General features: G+C 51.2%; 1 long non-coding RNA gene across 1 annotated transcript in view; it reads left to right on the forward strand.

Moving 5' to 3' along the window:
• The window catches only part of LOC103562785 (uncharacterized), a 29,853-nt gene extending 21,235 nt beyond the window's left edge, over positions 1–8,618 (forward strand). Inside the window, exons 2-3 of the long non-coding RNA XR_011537501.1 lie at positions 7,935–8,117; positions 8,337–8,618. This is a non-coding gene — a long non-coding RNA (uncharacterized lncRNA). The remainder of the gene's footprint in view (positions 1–7,934; positions 8,118–8,336) is intronic.
• Positions 8,619–9,045: the final 427 nt, after the last annotated feature.

Raw genomic sequence — 9,045 nt, forward strand, 5'->3', positions numbered from 1 at the left:
GAGAGGGAAGCCGAGGTGCCCAGCTCTGGGAGCGGAGATCAGGCTTCGAGCTCCAAACTCTACAAAACCTCTGTGCAATTTCTGGGTTTTGAGGGCGGTATCTGGGCCTGCTGTCTCTCTTCAGCAGAGGTTAAGTGAAAAGTTTCAAAAAATTAAGAAACAGTCACCATATGATCCAGCAATCCCACTTGTAGGAATATACCCAAAGGAATTGAAAGCAGAGGCTCAAACAGATGTTTGCACACCCATGATAGCAGAGTTATTCACAGTATCCAAGAGGCGGAAGCAACCCAAGTGTCCATTGACAGATGAATAGATAAACAAAATATGGTATATACAGAAAATGGAATATTATTCAGCCCTAAAAAGCCAAGAAATCCTGGCACATGCTACAACATGGATGAACCTTGAGGATATTAAACTCAATGAAATAAGCCAGTCACAAAAAGACAGATACGGGATGATTCCACTAATACGAGGCTCCTAGAGGAGTCACAATCACAGAGACAGAAAATAGAACGGGGCCGGGGAGGGAAAATGGGGAGCTGTTTAATGGGGATGAAGTTTCAGCGTTGTGAGATGAAAAAGTTCTGGAGATCGGTTGCACAACAATGTGGATGTGCTTAGCACTGCTGAGCTGCACACTTAAAGATGCTTAAGATGGTGAATTTTATGTTATCTGTATTTTATCACAATCTTTAAAAGATAAAGTCATCTTGAGCTGTTGCTAAGCCTAAACCTAAGGTACAGTATTGTTTATTCTTTAGCAATGATCTGGCTGGTGTGCAGGTCCAGGTTGTAAACCATGTGCTCCCCCCAAACTTGGGAGCATGCTCCCCGGCCTTGGAGTAACTCGCTCGCTGTGGGGAAGCCCAATGTTCTTCTTATTCCAGACTCCTCATCTCTGAAGGTGGGGAGCCTTTCTCTGTCCTGGCTGCTCTGATATTTCACACGCTCAGCCATCCGCAGGCCCTTCATTCTTGCTTCTGGGCACTTGTGGATCTTTTTAATCTGGGGATTTAGGCTCCTCATTCTAGAAACGTCCTTGTTTTTCCTTCTTTCAGGAGCTCTTTTTAGCTGTATGTTGTATCTTTTGAACCAATTCTTCATCTCCCTGCCTCCCTGTTCTGCTTTCTAGGAGATTCCACAGACTTAATCTTCTAACCATATTACTAGTTTTAATAATTTCTTTTATATTTTTTATTTTTATTTATTTTATTTTTTTGGTGAGGAAGATTGGTCCTGAGCTAACACCTGTGCCCATCTTCCTTCATTTTATATATGGGCTGCTACCACAGGATGGCTTGATAAGTGCTGTGTAGGTCCGCGCCCAGGATCACCAAACCGGAGCGTGCGAACTTAACTGCAGCGCCACCAGGCCGGCCCCTTATCGTTTTAATTTTCAAGAACTTCTTTTAAATTCTTCTTTTTATTCATTCTGTTCTTATTTCATGGATATTATGTTTTATGTGGGAGAGAGGGAGTTGCCAAAGATTGTCTTCTGCTTTGACCCCCCCTTCCAAAGAAAAAGCTTAGAAGTAATCAAGAGATGACAACTGTAACACAATTATCACGGATCAAATCAATTAAGATAGCCAATTGCCATTATGGGCTTATTTTTGGAATTTACAAGTTACTTCCACAATCTGAAGTCTGGTTGTCTTTCACGACTCTCTTGTGCAAACAGTCTTTCTCAGGACAGATTTATATTAACAGAGCTAACCTGGGTTTTTTGTTGTTTTTTTTTGTGAGGAAGATTGTCTCTGAGCTAACCTCTGTGCCAATCTTCCTTTATTTTATGTGGGATGCTGCCAAAGCGTGGCTTGATGGGCAGTGCTAGGTCCAAGCCCAGGATCTGAACCTGCAAACCCTGGGCCGCCGAAGTGGAGCACACGAACTTAACCACTCGGCCACTGGGCCAGCCCCCAAGCTAATGTTTTTAATGAATAGTCCCACAAATCCACCCAGCGGACAGGAAAACAAGAAGGACACTCTTGTTAAAGTTCTCCTTTTGACCCTATCATGTCTGATGCTTAAACTCATTTTTATGATGGAGCATAGTAGGTATTTCTGTTTCTATAGCTTCAGGGGAGAAAAGACAGCTCCCTCTCGTCTTTCTGTGGCTGATTTTACAGTGGTTGGTAATTAGGAAGGTTTCCATTCTTAGGGCCAGGCACTGGAATTTTATTAGTTAATACAATAAGAAAGAGAAGGCCTGAGGAGGCCAAGTTCTAGAAGTAGAGAAAAGACGAAATTGTTTAATAAGTCCATTATTGAACCACATTGAAATCCAGAGCATTTGATACTTTTTTACAATATTGTAGTTTGAGGTCAGAAATATCTTCTTAGAAGATGGAGTTTCTGTTCTTCTTCTCCTTATTGTATGGGAGGGTGATTTTTGAGAAGAAAAAGGAAAGAGGATGCCTCTACTCCACCTTCTTTTATTTTTTCTGAGTATTTTATTCTTTTCAATGTTATTGTGAATAGAATTGCTTTCTTTTCTTTTTGGTGATGAAGATTCAGCCTGAGTTAACATCCATTGCCAATCTTCCTCCTTTTTGTTTTTTGCTTGAGGAAGATTAGCCCTGAGCTAACATCTGTGCCAGTCTTCCTCTACTTTGTATGTGGGATGCCTCCACAGCATGGCTGATAAGTGGAGCAGGTCCACGCTCAGGATCCAAACCCGCAAACCCAGGCTGCTAAAACAGAGCATATGGAACTTTAATCACTTGGCCACTGGGCCAGCCCTCCACCTTATTGAAAAGGCAAACTTGGATCATTTTTCTAGATTGTGTTGTACTTCTTCCCACCACAGGGCCTTTGCATATGCCACTGCCTCTGCCTGGAATGCATACCACTCCCTTGCCTGTGTAACTGTGTAGAGAAAACCCCATCCTCCCAGGAAATTTTCCCCACCCCGAGTAATTCTCCGTGACACCAGGTGGGTGTCCTACAATTCAACTCAATTCTGACACTATCTACTTAGAGTTAGCATCAGGTTCCACAGGATTCCCACAGGACTACCCTCCTCCCCTACTCCAGGTGTGTGAGAAGCCCAGGTTATCACCTGTCTTCCAACCAACCAGCTATAGATCGGAGGTTCAATTAATTTGCTAGAGTGGCTCACAGAACTCAGGGAAACACTTATGTTTACCAGCTTATCGAAGGATATGATAAAGGATACAGATGAACAGCTGGATGAAGAGACACATAGGGAGAGGTCTGGAAGGGTCCCGAGCCCAGGAGCTGCTGTCCCTGTGGAGTTGGAGCGTGTCACCATCCTGGTGTGTGGGTGTGTTCATCCACGTGGAAGCTCTCCAGACCCCACGCTATTGGGATCTTATGGAGGCCTCCTCATGGAGGCATGATCAATTATCAACTCCATTTCCAGCCCTGCTTCTCTCTCTGGAGAAGAGGGGGCACCGGGGCTGAAAATTCCAAGTTCCTAATCATGGCTTTGTCTTTCTGGTGACCAGCCCCCATCCAGGAGCCCACCCAGAGTCACCTCATTAGAACAAAGGATGCTCCCAGAGCCCTTAACGCTTAGGAAACTATATGGGTTTTAGAAACTCCGTACCAGGAACGGGCGGCAGAGACCAATATCTGTATATATTTTATTGTCTCACAGTAACCTTCTTCATCCTGAGTCTCAGCTTAAACGTCACATACTCAGGAAGGCCTCCCTGACCCCCTAGACAGAGTTTGGACCCTTATCACACCCTTGCGCAGTACCGTGAAGCCCTTCTCCATAGCCCTCCCCACAGTTATAATGTTACGTCTATGATGTCTCTTAACATCTCCTCCCCATAGGCTATCCGCTCCATGAGGGCTGGGCATGTCTTTTTCCCCCACTTATTTCCGCAGAACCTGGCATTTGTTGGATAGACAAAGGGAGGATTCTGGAAGGTGGGATCTGCCCTCACTCCCCTATCCTCCACACCTTCCTCCAGATCCTGTGAGAATGGCCCTCCCTGGGGTAGGGGAGAGGGTCCTGGGGACTCCAGATCCCTGGGCTCCCTGTTTGTCTGGGTCACGGCCTCTTCCTTGTGACCTTGAGCCATATAATCGTGTGAGTCTAAAGCGTGTGCCCTCACCTCCACGAATCCCTCAGCCTGGTTTCCAGAGGTGCTGCAAAACTCGCATTCGATGCGATCAGTTCAGGAAAGCTGCAATACCAAACCTGGCTCTGAGTAACACACAGGCCACAGCAACAGCTCCTGCCGCCTCTTAGCCTCAGTTTCCCCAGCTGCAATAAAAAGGGATTGAAGTAGAAGGTCAAAGGTCCCCCCACTCTACCTGTCAGGATTTCTCCATCTTCCTCAACTCTGGGGCCCTGTCCCACAGCCCAGCACTTCTTCCCTCTGTCGCCTCCACTGAGTATGTCTCACCCATGCCCGGCCTGGGCATTGCACAAATTTGAATTTTCATACACATGGAGGCGACGGGAGGGCCTGGGGGCCTGGGGGCCTGGGAAGGGGAACTTGGCTCGTCGAGCGCAGGCACCGTGCTCAGTGTGGGACGCGCGTTGTTTCATGAAGCTCACAGTACCCCGAGAGATGTAGGTTGTCTCGTTCTTTGCACTTGACAGACAAGAGAACTGCCACCGAGAACGGTGAAGCAGTGTGCCCAAAGTCCTGCAGCTGGGAAGAGACTGAACCAGGGTCGGAGGTTCCAACAAACCCCCCCTCGGTGCTGCCGGGAGCAGGAAGCCCCGGGTCAAGTTCCCTTTCTCAGGGGCCTCTCTCGAGCCCTGCCTGCAGGAACTCCCTGTTATGTCATCTCATTGCCCTTACTTCCTCTAAGGGTTTGGGATTCTTGTTGAAATGTGACTTCAGTTTGGTGGCATCTCCTCCCAACACCACTGGGGGGTCACTGGGTTCAGGGCGGAGACCCTCTGGGTGGCACAGGTGAAGGGAGGGACACAGCCCCTGGACTCAGGCTGGAGGCTAACACCACCTGCGTATTCAGCGGCGCAGGCTCCAAGGATCCAGGGAGGGAAGCAAGGAGAAAGAGCTTCATAACGCATTTCAGCTCAGTGCCGTCCACATTTCTGGCCTACTGTGGGTTTGCTGGGAACCTGGTAAACATGGCAGATAATCTCTACCCTCCCTGCCTTCAGGTGGGGACCCAGTGGGTGAGGGTTACTCAAGCACACCTTCCTTCCGTAGCCTGGGGACCGGGGACGGCTGCCCAGAGGAAGCGACGGCTGAGCTGAGGATGAGCGAGAGACGAGGGGGTAGGGCAGCAGAGAGGATGCACATTGAGGAACTGAAAGAAGTTTCGAGTGGGAGTGGGCCTTGGAGGCCCCAGAGGGAGTGGGAGCAGGCTCTGAGAGACCCCAGTAAGGAGTTTGCCTTTTGACCCATGGGTTTTGGGCATGAGTTCCTGATTGATCAAAATGAGGAGTGATGTGGTGTGAACTGCATTTTAGCCAGACTGGTGAAGGTATGGAAGGTGGCTCGGCGGGCAGGGAGGGGCTGCTGCTGTGCTCAAGGAGAGAGGAGGGAAGGCCCACCTGGGCTGGTGGGCAGATGGGAAAAGCATTTAGGAGGCAGAATGGAGAGTTGAGGAATGGAGGGAGCCCATGGGGTCTGGGTTAAGGCACCCACCCCTCCCATCTGCTTCCAGCTCTGGTCAAAGTCTGGTGCAGGCAGGTGGCTGAAACAAGGAGGACAAGGCTGGCCACTGGGACAAGGAGGAAATGCACCAGCCAGTGCCAGGCTTGCCTCCCAAGCCCTGCTGTCTGTGAGCTGCTGATGGTGACCTTGTGTTTGGACTTGCTTTGATGACCGCCCACTTCAGCCTCAGTTCTGAGCTTTCCCAGAATAACAGGGGCCTGGGGCCTGGGGCTAGGTGGCTGTCTCCACCTGTAGGTGGGCGTTTGGTTTCAGAGTGGCTACCGCTGCAGCTGTCTGTGCTGGGTGCCCCGCAGAGCCTCCCCACTGCTTTCTAAAGAAGCCTGGAGCAGTGAACTATAAGAGAGACGGGAGACCTCTGTCCCAGCAAGTGATTCCAGCCCCTGGGGGCTCCAGGGGCAAGGTGAGACCTAGAGACCCCAGAGAGAGAGGAGGAGGGATGAGGGAGTGGGCCTCCCTCTGCCCTTGCTTAAGCCCTGCCCACTCTGAGCCCTCTGCTCGTCTGGCTTCACAGGTGGAAGTCCTCAGAATCCTCCTCTCTGCCAAGGCTTCGGTACCTGTCCATGTCGCTCTTCCAAGCCTGTGTGTCCAGCCTGACCCTGGGCTTCAGGTGTATAGACAACTCCCCACTTGACATCTCCCCTGATGTCCGACGGCATGAAGTTCCTCACACTCAGCACCTCCCCCGTAACCTGCTCCTCCCATGTCCCCCTCTGCAGTGAATGGCACCTCTGAACACCCGGATACCCAGACGAGGGACCCAGGAGGTAACCTGGGTCATCTTCCTCTTCCCTGGACTCCACCCCTTCTCTCCAGCTGCCACCGTGACCCGGGTGGCATCATCTCACCCTCTAACAGCCTTGCCGCTGCTGGTCTTCTCACTTCCATCTTTACCTCTTCCACAGCACTGTCCGCCTCCCTCTGTCTGCTCTTAAAATGCCACCTCTTCTTAAACACTTCCATGGCTCCCTAGGGCCCTTCTATGGCTCCTTATGGCCCTCAGGTCCATTGGTCTGAGCTCCCGGTAACCCGGCCCCTCATGTCCTGGCCCCTGACAACTCCCAACCTCATCTCTTGCCTTCTGCTTCCAGAATACCCTCTTCAGCCACCTCGAAGCACTTGGACTCTCCCAGTCCTGAAAGAGCCCCTTACTTACCCAGGCCTTTTGCACATGCTCGGAATACTCCTCCCACTCTTGTGCCTGGATCACCTCATTTACCTATCACATCACAGTCCTCATAGCCCTTTTCCAGGGAAGCCTTCCTGGTAGCCAAGCTGGTTAGGAGCTCCCTTGGCTTGTTCCTGTCCCAGCACCGGTTCATTCATTCAACAAAGGGAGCTCACATTCAAGTGGGGGGTGGAGGGAAGACAGACCATAAACAACACAGAGCAAATGATCTAGCGAGGGAGAAGGCAATGAGTGCCATGTGGAAACGAGGGAAGCAGGTGACGGGAAGGGTGGTGCGCAGGCTAAGATTTTCACTGGAGATGGCAGCCTTTGGGCATAGGCCGTGTCAAACCCTCCAGCCAAAGACCGCCAGGAACACAGGGCAGTTAACCAGTTGGGTTTATGACTCATAGTGAAGGATGGCATGCTCTGTGGGGACCACAGGGTGGCTCAGTGAGAGGACGTTAGAAAGGACTTATGATAGGATCTGGGCTTGGGTTAGATGATTTGAGAGGGTTGAAGGAAGCAGGGCTTTGCTCTGGACTGGATGCTATCAGGAAGCAGGGGCAATGCGATGACTGGGCATCTTAATAAACTGTATGCAGGAGGAGAGAAGCCCAGCCCAAGACTACAGCTGTCAGTAGCAAGAAGCAGCAGTCTCACATGTTTGCCAGCCTAGGGGGATTGCATTAGTTTCCTAGCTTTGCCGTAACAAATGACCACAAACTTGGTGGCTTATAGCAACAGAAATTGATTCTCTCACAGTTCAGGAGGCTGGGAGTTTGATATCAAGCTGTGGGCAGGGTTGGTTCTTTCTGCAGGCTCTGAGGGAGAGCCTCTTACACACCCGGGGTGCAGGCAGGACAGCAACCCCAGTCAGGAGCTCCTGTGCTGTTCCTAGTCCAAAACCTCAGGGCCGAGTTGGAATCCCTGCTTTACCACTTGTCAGCTGTGTGACATCGGTCCGTGTACTCTCTCTGAGCCTCGAGTTCCCCAGCTGTAAAATGGGACGTTACTAACCTCTCTCAGGGGTGTTGGGAGAATTAAGGGGGACAACACACAAGAAGTGCCGGCAGGGTGCCCGACAACAACGAGCCGGATTCCTTCCTTCCTCCTCTCCCACCCCACAGCCCTGAGGGTGCGCACCCGTTACCGTATTGGCTCCGAGCACGGGAGCAGGGCCCCGCCTGCTGGCTGACTCTGGAACTGCACCTCTGCCCCTGTTCGGAAGTCGAATCCTTGGAATCCAATTACCCCTGCGGAACCGGAAGTGGTTTTACTCCATGGCAACAGACCCCACCCAAACTCAGCAGGTGAGCACTCCGGAGCCTTCCCACCACCCCCATCATATGCTGGGGGCGTCAATCCACCCCCGCTTTGCTCCTGCAGCTGCCCCCGCTTGAAAACATCAAAGGTCACCCCTCTGAAGCTTTCCATGACCCTCTCCCCTCAGCGCCCCCATCCCTCCCATAGACAGAAGTACTGCGGAGCTTTCTCTTCCTTGTTCTCGCAACATTTGGCCTTCCCTCTAGATTGGCTGTTGAGAGAGCAGAACACCTGTCTCCCCCGCTTCGAGGAGACTCAGCTGAGGGCAGGGGCTGCCTTGTTCACCTGCCGCCGGGGGGCTTTTCTGACATCTGAATCTGACCGCTCACTGCCGCTGCCTGAAATCTCCCGAAGGAAGCCTTCTGCACTCTGGGTGGGGGGTGTGAGTGTGAGACGTACATGTCTCTGAATTTTCCACTATTTCTACACGGGCATGCCTTCACTAATTTTTTTAATTCTTTTTTTAAGTAAAGGAAAAAAATCCTTCAGTGGCTTCCTGGTACTTTCAAATTCCCGGGTAAAGCCTACAGGGCGAGATCTGGCCTCTGCCCTTCTGACCCCTCCCTCCCCCCACCCACCAGCCATCCCCAGGGCCTCCTTCCACGCCTCTCTCTCACTGGTTCCTTTGCCTGGAGAACTTTGGTCCACACTCCTCCACATAGCGAATCCCTATTTGCTCTTCAATGCTCGGCTCAAATGTCGTCTCCCTAGAAGCCTCTCCGACCTGCAGGGTCTTGCTTGTCTCTGCTGTCCTCACCCTGTCCATCCCTCCATTAAAGCTCTCGGCAGTCCACCGCGCTGGAAGTGTGCCCATTTCCCTCTCTAAGGCAGGCCTCTTGGAGGCAGGGGGAGTGCACTCCCGTATGCTCAGTCCACGTTAGTGGAAAGAAGTGAGGCCCCACTGCCATGGTTGCT

This window comes from Equus przewalskii, chromosome 2 (genome assembly GCF_037783145.1).
Source record: "Equus przewalskii isolate Varuska chromosome 2, EquPr2, whole genome shotgun sequence".
In the NCBI taxonomy this organism is placed as follows: domain Eukaryota; kingdom Metazoa; phylum Chordata; class Mammalia; order Perissodactyla; family Equidae; genus Equus; species Equus przewalskii.